The sequence below is a fragment of the Mustela putorius genome, unplaced genomic scaffold, assembly GCF_011764305.1.
Source record: "Mustela putorius furo isolate JIRA1106 unplaced genomic scaffold, ASM1176430v1.1 tig00000842_pilon_pilon_pilon, whole genome shotgun sequence".
In the NCBI taxonomy this organism is placed as follows: domain Eukaryota; kingdom Metazoa; phylum Chordata; class Mammalia; order Carnivora; family Mustelidae; genus Mustela; species Mustela putorius.
The window spans coordinates 2,193,759-2,211,884 of NW_025421493.1; the positions used below are offsets into that span (position 1 = coordinate 2,193,759).

The following is an 18,126-nucleotide window of genomic DNA, read 5'->3' on the forward strand; positions in this document are numbered from 1 at the left end:
ATGAATCTTGGAACACTGAAAAAGTAAATCTAAAAAATCAAAAAAAAAGTTATCACCAAAAAACCTCAAACAATCCAATTTAAAAATGGACAGAGGACCTGAATGGACATTTTCCCAAGGAAGACATATAGATGGCCAAATAGACACATAAAATGATGCTCCATATCACTAATCATCAGGGAAATGCAATCAAAACCACAATGAGATCACTTACACCTCTTAGTATGAAGACAAGAAATAACAATTGTTTGCAAGGATGTGGAGAAAAGAGAACACTTGCATTACTGGTGGGAAGTAAACTGGTGCAACTACTGTCGAAAACAGTATGGCAGTTCCTCAAAATGTTAAAAATAGAAATATCTTATGATTCAGTAATCCACTACTGGGTATTTACCCAAAGAAAATGAGAACACTAATTCCAAAAGACATATATGCCTCTATGTTTCTTGTAGCATTATTTATAATATTCAAGGTATGGAAGCAACCTATGTGTCCATCAATAAATGAATGGATAAAGGAGATGTCATACACATACACACACACACACACACACACAACAGAACATAACACAGCCCTAAGAAAGAATGAGATCTTGCCATATGCAACAACATGGATGGACCTGGAGGGTATAATGCTAAGTGAGAGATATCAGAGAAGACAAAAACTGTATAATTTCACTTATATGTGGAATGTAAAAAACAAATGAACAAAGAAAACAGAGACAGAATTGTTAAGTACAAAGAACAAAATCATGTTTGCCAGAGGGGAGGGGTTTGGAGAGATGTGTGAAAAACACGAAAAGGATTAAGAGTTACAAACTTCTAGTCAGAAAACTGGTATGTCACAGGACTAAAAAGTATAGCATAGGGAATATAGTCAATAATATCGTAATAACATTGTATGGTGACAGATGGACAGAATTATTGAATCACCACTGTAGACCTGAAACTAATACAACATTGCCCATCAAATACAGTTCAAAACAAGGGAAAGAAAATATGGTAAAATATTACAATGGAATGGAATTCAGCCATAAAAAAGTGGAAATCTTGTCATTTGGGATACCATGGATAGACTTTGAGGGCATTATGCTAAATGAAGTGAGTCAGACAGAAGATGAAAAATACCATATGATCTCACTTACATGTTGAATCTGGGGGGGAGGGGGTGGAAACAAACTCACAGAGAACAGATTGGTGGTTGTCAGAGGTGGAGGTGGGCAGTGGGCTAAATGGGTGAAGGGGGTCAAAAGGTACAAACTTTCAGTTTTAAAATAAATAAGTCATTGGATATAATGTATAGCATGGTGACTACAGCTAATAATACTGTACCGTATATTTGAGAATTGCTAAGAGAGTAGATCTTAAAAATTCTCACAAGAAAAAAATATAATTATATGTAGTGATAGACATTAATTAGATTTAGTGCAGTGGTCATTCTGCAACTTATACAATTTAAGTGCTTATGTTGTACATTTGAAACTAGTAATATGTCAGTTACACCTCAATAAAGAAAAAAGAAATGGGTAGAAGTAGCCAAAGGCCACCAAAAATACTTAGAAAAGAAACATTTGATAAGGATTTTAACCCTGATCAAACGACAGGACAGAGACCTAAGAGACAGACACCTCACCAAAGACACACATACAGCACATGAGCATATGAAAGAAGGTCCACATCATATGTCGCCAGGGAATTGCAAATTAAACCAACAAATATATACCACTTCATAACTATTAGAATGGCCAAATTCTAGAGCAGTGAGTGACAACACCAAATGGTGGTGAGAATGTGGAGCAGCAAGAACTCTCTCATTTACTGCCAATGAGAATGTAAAATGGTATTTAGCCTCTTAGAAACAGTTTAGTGGTTTCTTACAAAACCATATATGTTTTTAACCATACAATCTAGCAATCACATTCCTTGGTATTTACCTAAAGATGAAAACTTACGTTCATGCAAAAACCCGCACACAGATATTCTAGGAGCTTTATTCATAACTGCCGAAACTTTGGAAGCAATAAAATGTCCTTCAGTAAGTGAATGGATAAACAAACTGTGGTACATCTAAATAACATAGTATTATTCATTGCTAAAAAGAAATGGGCTATCAAGCCATGAAGAGACATGGAGGAACTTTAAATGCTTATTACTGAGCAAAAGAAGTTAATCTGAAAAGGCTACATGTTGTGTGACTCCAACTAGATGACATTCTAGAGAAGGCAAAACTATGAAAACAATTAAAAAAGAGATCAGTTAGGGGTTGCAAGCAGGGGTACTGAGCAGAAATTATTTTTAAGGCAGCAGAAATACTCTGTATGATACTATAATGATGGACATGTATAATTCCATATGTTTCCAAACCCAAAGAATTTACACAAGAATGAACTCTAAGGACACCTGGGAGGCTCAGTGGGTTAAGCCTCTGCCTTCATGACCTCAGGGTCCTGGGATCTAGCCCCGCATGGGGCTCGCTGCTCAGCAGGAAGCCTGCTTCCCCCTCTCTCTGCCTGCCTCTCTGCCTACTTGTGATTTCTCTCCCCATCAAATAAATACATAAAACCTTAAAAAAAAAGAATGACCTCTAAGGTAGACTATGAGGTTTGGGTGATTATAGTGTGTCAATGTAGATACATCAGTTGCAACCGAAGTACCACTACGGCAGGAGATGTTGAAAATGCAGGAGGCTTTTTAAGGGTGGAGGCAAGGTGTATATAAGAAATCTCTGCACCTTTCTCTCAATTTTGCTGTGAAGCTACAACTACTCTAAAAAATCTAAGTCTTGGGGTGCCTGGATGGCTCAGTGGGTTAAAGCCTCTGCCTTCAGCTTAGATCATGATCCTAGGATCCTGGGATCGAGCCCTGCATCAGGCTCTCTACTCAGCGGGGAGCCTGCTTCTCTCTCTCTCTCTCAGCCTGCTTTTCTACCTACTTGTGACCTCTGTCAAATAAATAAATAAAATAAAATAAAGTATTTTAAAAAACCCACAGGATAGAAGAAAATAATAGCAAATAAGGGTCAAAAAACCCACAGGATAGAAGACAATAATAGCAAATAAGAGTCTAATATCTAGAATATATAAAGAATTCTTATAATTCAACAACAAAATGACAACCCAGGGGCACCTGAGTGGCTCTATCAGTTAAGTGTCTGACTCCTGATTTCAGCTCAGGTTGTGAGCCATCACTGCTCACAACCTCAGGGTTGTGAGATCAAGCCCCATATCAGGCTCCACACCAAGCCTGCTTAAGATTCTCTCCCTCTTCTTCTATCCCTCCCACCCAGATCACACTCTCTCAGAAAAAAAAAAAATGACAACCCAATTAACAAATGGACAAAGGACTTACATATTTTTCAGTGAAGAATTACATTATCTCCAGTAAGCACATGAAAAGGTGCTCAACAGCATTATTAGAGAAATGCAAAATAAAATCACAAGATACCACTTTACAGCCACTAAGCTGCCAAAAATTAAAAAAAAAACAAACCCAGAAATGAGTATTGGTGAAGATGTAGAGAAAATGGAACCTTTGTATATTGTTTGTGGGAATGTAAAATGGTGCAGCCACTTTTGAAAGTTTGAGACTTTGTTAAAAATTGAAACACAGAATTACCATATCACCCAGCAATTTCACCCCTAGGTATATACATAAAAGAACTGAAAACAGGAGTTCTAAAATGATCTAAAATGACTAAAAATTGCATGTGTCTGTGATTATAGTAAATATTATTGAGTAGTTTACTATTTTTTTTAAAGATTTACTTCTTTCTTTTGGAGAGACAGAGCCACTCAGGCACCCCTGAATTATTTTGTGTGAATTATACAGGGATAATATCTGAAGATAGCTGCTATACTCACACACACACTCTCACACATAAATACAGAATGAAATACTGACATATGCTACATCAATGAACCTTGAAATCATTATGTTCATTCAGTTAAAGAAGCCAGTCACAAAAGACCACATTACATGATTCAATTTATATAAAAATTCCTTAATAGTCAAATATACAGAAATGAAATATACATTATTGGTTACCCAGGGCATGACAGAATGGGGAATTGGGGTGATTAGAGCTAAAAATTACAGTTTCCTTGTGATGTGATAAAAATACTTTAAAACTGATGGTGGTGATAGTTCCAGAGTTCTGTGAATATACCAAAAACAACTGAATTATATACTTCAAATGGGAATTATATGATAATAAATGGGTTTTTCTGTAAAAGAGAAAAAAAGAACTGAAGCAGATTACTGAGATAAGGGGCTCAGAACTTACACTGAGATAACAAGTTAAAGGCATCAACTATGGAAGCTCATTCACACATGGAACCCTTGTGCACAGATTTACCTCCTCTAGTCAACTAATGAACAGGGATAATCTGCTCATACAGTTCGGATCCAGGACTATGTGATCTTACATGGATATCACAGGATTTTACCACCTGAATATGCAGGATCTGCATCTTCCATAGTTTAGTGTGCACTCGGATGAAGAATGGCAAAGTGAGTTTCTTCAGATCAAACCCACCTTTGCCACTGTAGCTTGGCTACTGCCAGATTTCCTCACAGAAACGCTGGTAGGCTTGTATTTCCGGTGGTCATTAATAATTTGCTAAGGATAATGACAGTGTTTCTCCATCTCTATTTCCCTGCTTCCATGAAGATGGAGATCCTTCCTCAGGAAAGATCCCACAATTTGGTGGACACGCAAAATGCCCCCACTTCTGATACAACCTTTAACAGGCAATGAACCAACCTTCTTCAAAGTGAAGGACCAGCCCCAGAATTACCCTATCAGTGATGTGCAACAGTTTCAGCTACAAGAGGCATAAAGAAATGAAATGAGGAACAACAGCTGTACTATCAAGTGGGACAACAGCCATAGCAAAGCAAAAGAAAACAATGACTACCTAGATTTTCCCAATTCTCTTTATCAGTTGTGTATACTGAAAAGAAGAAAAATAAATTCCTCCACATTTTATTCTGTAGGAAATGATGACTCATCCTTTTTAAAAGATTTTATTTATTTATTTGACAAGAGAGAGAGATCACAAGTAGGCAGAGAGAGAGAGGAGAAAGCAGGCTCCCTGCTGAGCAGAGAGCCCAATGCAGGGTTCGATCCCAGGACCCCAAGATCATGACCTGAGCCAAAGGCAGAGGCTTAACCCACTGAGCCACCCAGGTGCCCCAATGGTGGTGACTCATCTTTCATGAGTTTTCACTTCGACTTATTACATTTCCCACATAATTTTCCTCTCTCATTTAAGGTAAGCAATACACATCTTTAAACAGTTTTAAATTCCTAAAGTCCCATACTTTTATTTCTACCACTTTATTATCTTTCTGTATTGCTTCCAGACCTTGGCTTCCTACCACATCCCCTTCCCCCATCCAATTACATGCAAATAACTTCCTACGTTGTTATCACTGAAATTCTGAGTAAAATCACTCAATATAAGAGCAGTACTTTGTACAGTGAGATGATAAAGGCAAACAATAGAGGTGGTCTGGTTTTATTTTTGGAGAGAAGGATATTTTCTGACTTTACTGTAAAAAGTCACTCCTAATTATCAAAAGATGTATTTCCCCAGCACTCACCTGTTATTCTCAAAGTATATTTAGCACCAGTCTGCTACACCATCTACCTCTAGATTTTTCTTCTCAGCATAGCTATCAGGATTCCAATCACAGCCATAAAAGGCAGCACAGCATGAACTGGGAATGGCAATGTAAAATAGTCAATCTCCACAGAAATATTAGACACTGCTTGGTATTATGGACCCCAAGTGGCCAACCATTAAAAAGGTTCCAAGTTCTAAGACACAAATAGCAATCTCCTTGAGGGAACACCTAGCTCTGGACTGAGTTGGAAGTTAATTTCCTATAATCACAGCCAAGGGATTAAAGAAGGCATAATGAAACCGACTACCTCAGATTTAAGAAGTTCCTTTATTCATATTTGTAGATGACTATATTCGAGAGCTACTAGAAAATGTTTATCTTCCTCCTGATTATCAATAAGCAGATACTTAGTACTATCTTGACTGGGGTATTTACGCACATGTTCTTTAGGAAGATGACAGCGTTAATACAAATATTTAGAAGATATGCAGGAACATAACCAAATGTTCAACACTTTGAGTATTTATACCATATACATATCAAGGGCCAGTACATTCTAGAGGATAAACAGCAGTGTTCAAAAGGCAGTACACAGGGAGGTATTAGCACTCCTTTTATTACTATAGGTGGTGTTTGAAGTTATTTAAATCATAGTCTAATGAAGAAAATGATGAGAAAAGAACATGTCATGCACGAAAATCATGGGAGAAGGTTCACAGGTATAAAAAATATGGCAATCTTATGGGGATGCGAACACTCAGGAGGAAGATTTTGAACACTGCCCATAGTGAAAGAGGAAGGCTCTTTAGGAGAAGAATCACATGATCGAAAAAGGAAGATAATTTCTTCTTTAAGGACTGACTTAAAGAGCTCCCCTAACAAGAGTACACTAAATTTGCTAGGAAGATAATAAAAAAATTAATTCTATTAACAAAAAGAGAGTGGGGGGGGTGCCTGCATAGCTCAGTCAGTTAAGCATCTGCCTTCAGCTCAGGTCACACTTCCGGGGTCCTGGAATCAAGCTCTGCATTGGGCTCCCTGCTCAGCAAGGGAGTCTGCTTCTCCCTCTCCTTTTCCTCCTCTCCCCACTTAAGTTTGCACTCTCTCTCTCTAATAAATAAATAAAATCTTTTTTAAAAGGAGATCTGAGGTTCCTCTGGGCGGGCGGTTTGGGTGCTTACTCGGACTGGCCGAGGGCGTGGGGCTCCGGGGTTCGGGACTTGCCCCCCGCTCCAGGCAGGAGCACCTATGGCGTTTGTAAGGTGACCTGCGCTCACCGACTTTCTCTGGGGGGCGGAGGAGGCACCCATGAACCCTTCAGCGACCTTCCTCACCGGGCGACAGGTGAACTACATAAAAGAACTGAAATAATCAGGTCACTCACAAAGAAGGTAAAAACCCTTGAATCTAATCAAACTGAATGCCAGGCAGTTCTTCAGAAGACTCAGCTACAGCTTCAGGAAATGGCTCAAAAGGCAACCCATTCCTCTCTCCTCTCTGAGGACCTCGAGGCTAAAAATGAAAATCTCAGCAACACATTAGTGGCACTTTCTGCCCAGGCAGGACAATTACAAGCTCGAAAACAGGCTCTCACTACAATGATAAAGCTAAAGGACAAAGATATTATCGAGGCGTCAACCACATTGCAGACTGCTCGGGAAAATTTAAACTGTTAGAGCATACCTTGCATGATGCGAAGATGGTGGAGACATGTATCGTGAAAGAAAAGCAAGATTACAAGCAGAAAAGGTATGTGCTATGGTGAGTGCTGTGAAATGTGTAAACCTGGTGATTCACATACCTGTACCCCGGGGGATAAAAATATATTATATGTTTATAAAAAAATAAAAAATCATAAAAAATTTTAAAAAATTAAAAAAAAAGAAATTGAAGACACTTGAAGTTGAAGTCAATAAACTGAAAGCAGAGAGAGAAAAAAGGAAAGATGAGTTACTTGATATTGCAAAGTCAAAGCAAGAGCACACAAACACAGAACTCCATAATCTGAGACAGATTTATGTAAAACAACAGAGTGATCTGCAGTTTCTTAATTTTAATGTGGAAAATTATCAGGAATTAATACAGATTTATGACTCAAAGATGGAGGAATCAAAGGTTCTGGAGTCCAGCAGAGACATGTGTTTGTCAGACCTTGAGAATCACTGCCTGAAAGTCGACATCAAGAAGGAGAAAAATCAGAGGTCATCGGTTAAAGATGCAAAATTTGAGACCATGTTCCCACAAAATTAGTCAGACAGGAGCCCCTGTGATGTGTGCAAAGAGAAGAAGCGACAGGTAATCCTTCATTTGGGGAAAAAAGTGTATTTGCTATCTCATCTCTGTTTACAAAAGACTTACTAGAGAAGCAAAAGTCTTGGTCTCTGGGAGGGAAAATGCAGATCGAACTGGAAAACCAAAGTAGATTGTGCAAGATCCATGCAAAGTCACCAAAAGGTAATGGGATCGGGATTCAGAATGAAGAGAAACAACTCTCTGAAACATCCACATCATCTGATGAGAGACAGTGGCATGATGTCAACGTGTACCTGGGCCTGGCCAGCTGTTCTGGTTCCAGACAACCAGATGTTGAAAGTCAAGATGACATAGAAAGGTATGTGCTGTTGCCATAAAAATGAGACCTGTCTAGGGGAGAGTGATATGTATGAATCCAAGTGCTGCCACACGAGTAATTTCATCATTGAAGCCCCAAGCCCCATGTCTGACATGGAGTGGATGAGCATTTTCAAGCCTTCTAAAGTGCAAAGGACTGTTCGCCACAAATCTGTGTGTACTTGTTCGGAAAGTGCCAGTGGGAGGAACCACAACTCCGCCATGAGTGAGCTAATTGCCATCCAGCATTCCCACTGTTCGGGTTCTTCAAAATCTGCCCCTAGAGAGGATGAGAAATTGATAGAGACAGAGCCCTCTTCAGATGCAAAGAACTCACCTAAGATTTTCTTATTCAACAAAGAGGCACCATCGTCCAGTGACAAGGATGACTTTTTGCCCACAAGCAAGCTTCAGCGTTTGCTGGCAGAGTCTCGCCAGATGGTTACGGACCTGGAGCTGAGTACTCTGCTCCCCATCAGCTCTGAGAATCTCAGCAGCAGTGCCAGAAACAACTTAGAAGTCGCACAAGAGTCAGCTCAGAAAAATACCTTTCTTAGTAACTGAAGAACACAAAAGTCAACTTCACTGTTCATTGTGGTCGTAGAAGCCAATTTCTCATCTTTGGAAGGCAGAAAGCAGACATCAATACCTAATACTTAACCTTGAAAACAAAAAGGGGATTGTAGTCCTTTGTAAGCAACATTTAATACCAAAGGGAAGCAGAAACTGAAAGTTAATTTTTTAACATCTATAGTTTGTTTGTTTTCAAGTTGACTGTTTTCATGTTGAGGACTTTTTTTTTAATGTGTAAGAAATTAGACCTTACTGTGTATTCTCTATATACAAACTTGGAATTCTGCTCAGAGAGAAGAGGACTTCTCTGTAAAGATGCAGACTACAGTTAAATACCAGAGAAGCTCTTTAAAATTGTGGACATCAAATAGAGAACCCCTGCATGTAAAATGCTGTTTTAGGGCGCCTGGGTGGCTCAGTGGGTTAAGCCGCTGCCTTCGGCTCAGGTCAATATCTCAGAGTCCTGGGATCGAGTCCCGCATCGGGCTCTCTGCTCAGCAGAGAGCCTGCTTCCCTCTCTCTCTCTGCCTGCCTCTCCATCTACTTGTGATTTCTCTCTGTCAAATAAATAAATAAAATCTTTAAAAATAAAATAAAATAAAATAAAATGCTGTTTTAACTATCTGCTTTTTAAAAAAACCTGTGCAGTGGGAATATGGACATTTGGGAGGGTATGTGCTTTGGTGAGTGCTGTGAAGTGTGTAAATGTGGTGATTCACAGACCTGTACCCCTGGGGATAAAAATATATGTTTATAAAAAATAAAAAAAATTAAATTAAATTAAAAAAAAAACCTGTGCATACATTTAAATTATAACCAACAGCTTATCAGAGTCAGCTGCAAATCTATGAGAAGTAGTCTTCTCTTCACTGGTGGCTTTACCCCTGGATTTTGCTGTGTAGAATAGACATAAAATGATAATATGATACAAAATATTTTTAACTGGAAAGTATCTCCTCAGTTACTGACAATTGAGGTCCTTCTGTCAAAGCTGAACAGAGCCCCATCTCATCTGGATCTGTAGTGGTCCCATCTACTTACACAAACAAAAGCTTGTTGGAAGATCAGGTTTTATATGCATTTTTTTTTTTTATCATTAGAGACTAAAACACTTCCATTTTAACTTATAATTTAATTTTTTAAAGAATATACTGTGTGCATTTCTGTCCCTTATAAGAGAATTGATCAGCTTCATTCAATAAAAAATATTTTTAATAATAAAAAAAGAGATCTGATGTTCAGTTCACATTAATATGAATATTTTATATCCGAACAACACAATTTTGTACGGTCTTGAAGAAAAACATTGATAAAAACTCAAGAGTGAACTGAACCTGAATATGGATCTGAGGAAGAGATAACTAGTTAAAGTAAAAGGTCCCTAGAACTGTTATCTACATACAGACCCACACGTGCTTCTCCAGTACGAGGCAGTGATGCCACTTGCAACTTCTCTGCGGTGATCTCAAAGGAAAACACACACTGGGTCACATCAAAAGTATTCCTAGGGAAAGAAATAAAACAAGAGGGAGCAGAGTAACAGAGGCATCAAACAAAAATGGTGAGGATTCATAGTTGTTCATGACATTAAAATCGCTAGTTCAGAGGAGTAAAGAAATGAGACTAGTAACAATAACTAACATATGAATGCTTACTGCATGCCAGGCACAGCAAAGCATGTGCTTTATATTATTTAATCAAATTACAGATGAGGAAATTGAGGTTCACAGACACACAATTAAAAATGTCAGAATTGGCATTTAAACCTAAGGCTTCTGACTCTTAGTTTATGCTGTTAAATTACCTCCAATTGTAAACTATCATTCAGGAGAAAATTAGATTATGACCCTTCTGGCTTTCTCTTCTTCTTTGGTCTTGTTAACCACCTCCTATACATATATACCCTTCCAAATGAGTTTTCATTGGCTACTACAATCTATTAGACCTTTCACATATTCTGGAAGACATCTTGATTTACTAAAAGGAACTACAGCTCTTTGGAGAAATGACTGATTCTCCAGTGGCTGAGGCAAGGAATATACAAAATAGGCATCCTGTAGTATAAGAAAGTAAGGAAAGTGCACAAAAAACACAACAGTGAGGGCATGCCAAAGGAACATAGGGACCAACATGAAAGAGCTTCCAATGGACAAAGCTGAAACAATTGGAGAAACAAAATAAATAACCTACAGAAGAATGCTAAATAATTTATGTAGTCTCTCCCCCTCCAAGAAGTCGAGCTTAATTTTCCCCAATCCTTCTTAATTATGGTATATGAAGTAGAAAAAGTAATTTTACGGAGCAGAAACCTGTCCAACACTACCTTGGCCTGCTGATCAAGGCCTTGACATGACACAATAAGAATGGTCTTCCTCCCAAACACCCATAATGCAGTCTAATCATGAGAAAAGCCATCAGACAAATTCAAATGAAGCATAATCTACAAAATACCTGAGTAGTATTCCTCAATACTGTCAAGGTGATCAAAACAAAGAAATTCTGTGAAACTGCCACAGTCAACAGAAGCCAAAGGATCCATAACAAGAACGTAACATGGTATCCTAGACTGGGTCCTATAATGGAAAAAAAAATAGATTAAAAGTAAGAAAATCTGAATAAAGTATGGACTTTAATTAACAATAACATACCAGTATTGGTTGATTAATTGTAACAAACAGAGCATACTAAACAAACATGTTGATAAAAGGAACAACTGTGGAGGTCAGAGGGTGGGTGGATATGGGAACTCTGTACTATCTTTGCAACTTTCTGGAAAATCTAAAATTATTCTAAAATACAAAGTTTATTTTTCAAAAAAATCAAAAAGCCTGGAAAAAGAAATATAGTCAAATCCCAGCCTTTATCCTTATTAACTGCATAACCCTGTTCAAGTCATTATCTGAGCTTTGGTATCCCTGTTTATAAAATAGATACTCTTTTTAGGGGACATCTGCAAGTTAGCAGACTAGGAAGGTCTGTCCAGGCCTTCCAGCCCCCACCCACACTGACATTTAAAAAATAAACAACTAGAGGAGACAAGGAAGATGACAGAGTTGGAGGATCCTGGGCTCACCTCCTCCCACAGACACACTAAGGCAATAACTTCATGTAGTGCAGTGCACTCTGAAAACTACCTGAACACAGGCAGAAAAGACCCTCTCAAAGCCAATGACATTTTAAAAAAAGGGGGAGAGGCTATATTGAGAAGAGTAGAAGGGGCAGAGACATAGCCAGCAATCAAATGCCTGACACAGTGACCCACAAGCAGAAGGTGTATCACAGGCATGGAGGGATCTACTGGAACTTTTTCCAGGAAAGGGAATGCTAGTGGGCAGCACCATTTTTCTTGCCCTCCTTTAGTCTAGCTGGCCCAGCACTGGCAGACACCAGTTCTGATACTCTCCATCTACCTTGCTAGCACTCTCTGCCCTGCCTCAGTGTTCCCCTGCAAACCCACCCCAGTGGGAGCCCCTCCAAAGCAACTACTGCCTCATCATGCCTGGCAGGCAGCCCAGCCCAGGACAGGCACCCCTATAAAATGACTCCTGCCCTGGGGAGGGAGGTAAAATTCCTGCCCCATTTACAGCATACCCATAGCCATTGTGGCCAGCCAACTCAACCAGCTGTACCAAGAGATGGTTGCACCCACTAGCAAGCCACCAGCATCTATAGCCCTGCTTCTCAGCCAGCTACAATGGGAACTAATTCCACCTACCAGCACACCAAACAGCAGCTATAGATGGGACTCTCAACCAGCTGTGCTAGGAGCTACCCCACCCACCAGAAAGCCAGCAACAGCTATATCTGCACCACTCACCAAGGTGCACCAGGGTCCAGCTCAGCCTACCAGCATGCTCACAGCAGTCACACCTGGGTCACTGCTGACAACAGGGCTGATGGCCAGCCAGGCCCACAAGTGTACCAGCAGCAGTCATGGCCAAGTCACAAGAAGACATATGTCCCACAGAGTGGACACTCCCACAGTGGCTTGTTCTGTTGACCATGAAGACTGTACTACTGAACACCACAAGGTGCCTTTTCATAAGGCCACTACTTTCAGGACAAGAAAACATAGATGATCTACCTAATTCAAAGAAACAAACACAGAGACTCGGACAAAATGAAACAAATATATTCTAAACAAAAGAACAATAAAAAGCTTAAGAAAAAGAACTAAATGAAATGGAGATGAGCAATCTATCTGATAAGGACTTCAGAGTAATGGTCATAAAGATATTCATCAGACTTGACAAAAGAGTGGATGAACTAAGTGAAAACAGCAACAAAGAGACAGAAAAATATGAAAAAGAACCAAATAGAACAGAAGGATAAAATAACTGAAGTGAAAAATATGCTAGAGGGAATCAGGAGCAGATTTTTAAAAATGTAGAAAAACAATGAAGCAATCTGGAAGACAGGGTAGCGGAAAGCATCCAAGCTGAAGAACAAAAAGGAAAAACACTTTTTTTTTTTTTAAAGATTTATTTATTTATTTGACAGACAGAGAACACAAGTAGGCAGAGAGGCAGACAGAGAGAGAGGAGGAAGCAGGCTCCCTGCTGAGCAGAGAGCCCGATGTGGGGCTTGATCCCAGGACCCTGGGATCATGACCTGAACCGAAAGCAGAGGCTTTAACCCACTGAGCCACCCAGGCGCCCCGGAAAATCACTTTTTAAAAATGGGGATAGGTTAAGGGACCTCTGAGACAATATCAAGCATACTAACATTCACATTAGAGAGGTCCCAGAAAGAGAAGACAGAGGGAAGGGGGCAGAAAACTTATTTGAAAAAATAATAGCTAAAATTTCCCTAACATGGGGAAAGAAAAAGACATCCAGGTCCAGCAAGCTCAGAGAGCCCCAAACAAGATGAACCCAAGGAGGTCCACATCAAGACATACATTAATTAAAATGTCCAAAAAAATTAAAAATAAAAGGAGAATCCTTAGAGGCACTTGGGTGGCTGAGTCAGTTGGGTATCCACCTCTCTATCTCAGCTCAGGTCATGATCTCAAGGTTGTAAGATCAAGCCCTGTGTCAGGCTCTGTGCTCAGGTGGAGTCTGCTCAGGATTCTCCCTCTCCCTTTCCCTCAAATAAGTAAATAAAGAGAATCTTTTAAAAACAAGAAAAAAGCAAATAGTACAAAGGAAATACCATAACCTATAAGCTGATACATTAGTAGAAAATCTGTAGGCCAGAAAAGAGTGGCATGTTATATTCAAAGTACTGAAAGGAAAATACCTGCCACCAAGAATATTCAACCCACAAGGTTATCATTCAGAATTAAGGGAGAGATAGTTTCCCAGAAACAAAAGATACTAGTACATCACCACTAAAACTGCCTTACAAGAAGTGTCAAAGGGAATTCTGAAGTGGAAGAGAGAAAGCCACAACTAGAAGAAAATTATGAAAGGAAAAAATTTCACTGGTAAAAGCAAACCAAATAAAGGTAGTAAATCAGCCACTTATAAAGCTAATATGAAGGTTAAAAGACAAAAGCAGTAAAACAATTATATCTACAAAAGTTGGCTAAGAGATGCACAAAATAGACATAAAATATGACATATAATACATACAATGTGGAGTGCGGGAAGTAAAAATGTAGTGTCTTTAGAATGTATTTGAACTTAAGTGACCATCAACAAGACAGATTGCTATATATATGCCACATATACATATATATGTATATATATATGATGTTACATGTGAACCCCATGATAACCACAAAAAAAACCTGTAATAGATACACAAAAAGTAGAGAGAGGAATCCAAGCATAATACTAAAATCATCAAATCACAAGTGAACAGAACAAGATGAAAGGAAAAGAACTATAAACACAACCAGAAAACAAAAATGGCAATAAGTACACACCTGTCAATAATTACTTTGAGTGTTAATGGTCTAAATGCTCCAACCAAAGAAACAGGGTGAATTAATACATTTTAAAAAGCCCATCTATATGCTGCCTATAAGAGATTCACTTCAAACCTAAAGATACATAAAGACAAAGTGAAGAATAGAAAAAGATCCTCCACGTAAACGGAGACGAAAAAAATAAAAAATAAAAAAGCTAGGGTAGCAATACTGAGATCAGACAAAACAGACTTCAAAGACCATGACGAGAGACAAAAAAGAGCATTACACAATAAAGGATCAATCCGACAACAGGATATAACAATTGGGTACAGGATATATGTACCCAATAGAGGGGCACCTAAACATATAAAGCAAGTATTAACAGACCTAAAGGGAAGGATTAACAGTAATTCAATAAGAGCAGGGGTCACCCACATACATCAGTGGATCACCCAGAGAGAAAATCAATAAGGAAACCATGGTTTTGAACAACCCACCAGACCAGCTGTACTTAACAGATATATACATAACATTCCACCCAAAAATAGCAAAATACACATTCATGTGCCCACGGAAAATTCCCCAGCATAAATAACATGTTAGGCAACAAAAAAAGTCTCAATAAATTTATGAAGGCTGAAATCATATCAAGTATCTTTTCAGACCACAGTGGTATGAAACTAGAAAACAATTACCAAAAAAAAAAAAGAATGGGAAAAACACAAACACATGGAGGCTACACATGCTACTAACCAACCAACAGGTCAACTACAAAATCAAAGAGGAAATCAAACATACATGGAGACAAATGAAAATGGAAACACAGCTGTTCAAAATCTTTGGTACACAGCCCAAGCAGCTTTAAAAGGGACGTTTACAGGGTACCTTGGTGGCTCAGTCATTAAGTGTCTGGCTTTGGCTCAGGTCATGATCCCAGGGTCCTAGGATTGAGCCCTGCATCCAGCTCCCTGCTCAGCAGGGAGCCTGCTTCTCCCTCTCCCTGTGCCCCTGCTTGTGTTCCCTCTGTCACTGTCTCTCTGTCAAATAAATAAATAAAATCTTTTTTAAAAAAGAGAGAGGGAGAGACGTTTACAGCAATACAGGACTACCTCAGTATGAAAAATCTCCAACAATCTAACTTTACACCTAACAGAACTATAAAAAGAACAAAAAAAGTCCAAAGTTAGTAGAAAGGAGGGGGAAAAAAAGATCAGAGCAAAAAATAGAGTTGATCCTTCAACAGCATGGATTTGAACTATGCAGGGCCACCTACACACTGTGTTTTGTATGTGTGTGTGTGTGTTTTAAGATTTTTTATTTATTTGACAGGGAAAGAGAGAGAGAGAACAAGCTGGGGGAGCAGCAGGCAGAGGGAGAGAGAGAAGCAGGCTCCACACTGAGCAGGGAGCTCAATGTGGGGTTTGACACCAGGACCCTGAGATCATGACCTGAGCTGAAGGCAGACAATTGACAGACTAAGTCACCCAGGTGCCCCCAGATTTTGTTTTATAAAGTATAGTACTGTAAATGTCTTTTCTCTTCCTCACAATCATCTTTTTTTTTAAGATTTTATTTATTCATTTGAAAGGGACAGAGACAGAGGGAAAGGCAGAGGCAGAGGGAGAGAAGCAGGCTCCCCGCTGACCTCAGCCGAAGTCAGATGACTAACCATCTGAGCCACCCAGGCGCCCCTTCCTTACAATTTTCTTAATAACATTTTCTCTTTAGCACACCTAATTATAAGACTAGAATACATACATATTAAATATGCGTCAATCAATTGTTTATATTCTCAGTAAGGCTTCCAGTCAAGAATAGGCTATCAGTAAAGCTATGCAGGAGTAAAAGTTGTATGCAGATTTTCGACTCTGCAGGAGTTGGGGCTCCTAGCCCCCACAATGGTCAAGACTCAACTGTAAATGATAGGGTGCCTGGGTGGCCCAGTGGGTTAATGCCTCTGCCTTTGGCTCAGGTGGTGATCCCAGGCTCCTGGGATGGAGCCCCGGGTCCCCCCCACCCCCGCTCAGCAGGGAGCCTGCTTCCCCCTCTCTGCCTGCTGCTCTGCCTACTTGTGATCTCTCTCTCTGCATTAAATAAATAAAATCTTTGAAAAAATAAATAAAATTTAAAAATTTTTTTTAAAATAATCAACTGTAAATGAAATAGAGCCCCCAAAACAATCAAAAATATAATGAAACCCAATGCTGGTTTTTGCTTTTTTTTTAATTTAATTTAATTTTTTTTTAATATTTTTATTTTTTAAGATATTTTTTATTTATTTGACAGAGAGAGAGAGAGAGATAGAGAGAAGTCACAAGTAGGCAGAGAGGCAGGCAGAGAGAGAGGGGGAAGCAGGCTCCCCGCTGAGCAGAGAGAGAGAGATGCGGGGCCTGATCCCAGGACCCGGGGATCATGACCTGAGCCGAAGGCAGAAGCTTTAACCCACTGAGCCACCCAGGTGCCCCAATTTAATTTTATTTTTTTTCAGTGTTCCAAAATTCATTGTTTATGCACCACACCCAGTGCTCCATGCAATATGTGCCCTCCTTAATACCCACCACCAGGTTCACCCAGACCCCTACTCCCATCCCCTCCAAGTTTGTTTCTCAGAGTCCACAATCTTTCATGGTTTGTCTCCCCCCCTCTGATTTCCCCCAACTCACTTCTCCTCTCCATCTCTCAATGTCCTCCGTGTTACTCCTTTTGCTCCACAAGTAAGTGAAACCATATGATACTTGACTCTCTCTGCTTGACTTACTTCACTCAGCATAATCTCAGCACTGGTTTTCTGAAGAGATAAAAGTGATAAACCTTTAGCCAGACTCATCAAGAAAAAGATAAAGAAAACTCAAATAAAATCAGAAATTAAAGTTACAACCAGCACCAAAGAAATACAAATGATTTTAAGAGGCTACTACAAAAAATTATATGCCAATAACTGGACAACCCACAAGAAATAGAAAAGTTCTTAGAAATATACAATCTTCCAAAACTGAATCAAGAAATGGTAGAAAATGTGAACAAACCAATTACTAATAACAATATTCAATCAATAATCAAATCCCAGCAAAAAAAGTCTACAACCACATGCTTCACAGGTGAATTCTACCAAACATTTACAGGAGAGTTAATCACTATCCTTTTCAGGGGCACTTGGGTGGCTCGGTCAGTTAAGCATCTGCCTTTGGCTCAGGTCATGATCCCAGGGTCCTGTGATCGAGCCCCATGTCAGGCTCCCTGATCAGTGTTCTCTGGCCCTCTCAAATAAGTAAATAACATCTTTTTTTAAAAAAACGCAATGGAATACCACTTCACACCCATTAACGTGGCTATTACTCCAAAAATAAAAATGTAAATAACAAATGCTGGTAAGGATGAAATGAGAATTCCCAAGCACTACTGATGGGAATGTAAAATGATGCAGCCACTGTGGAAAATGGTATGGCAGTTTCTCAAAAA

General features: G+C 39.2%; 1 long non-coding RNA gene and 1 pseudogene across 1 annotated transcript; one reads left to right on the plus strand and one right to left on the minus strand.

Annotated features, from left to right (window-relative positions):
• Positions 1-7,047: 7,047 nt before the first annotated feature.
• On the plus strand, positions 7,048-8,801 carry LOC101694396 (annotated as a pseudogene).
• An 11-nt stretch (positions 8,802-8,812) lies between these two features.
• On the minus strand, positions 8,813-17,381 carry LOC101690841. Its single transcript, XR_201130.3, has 4 exons — positions 17,331-17,381; positions 11,262-11,383; positions 10,217-10,314; positions 8,813-8,898 (listed from the first exon to the last, which is right to left on the minus strand). It is a non-coding gene; the product is annotated as an uncharacterized LOC101690841 (long non-coding RNA).
• Positions 17,382-18,126: the final 745 nt, after the last annotated feature.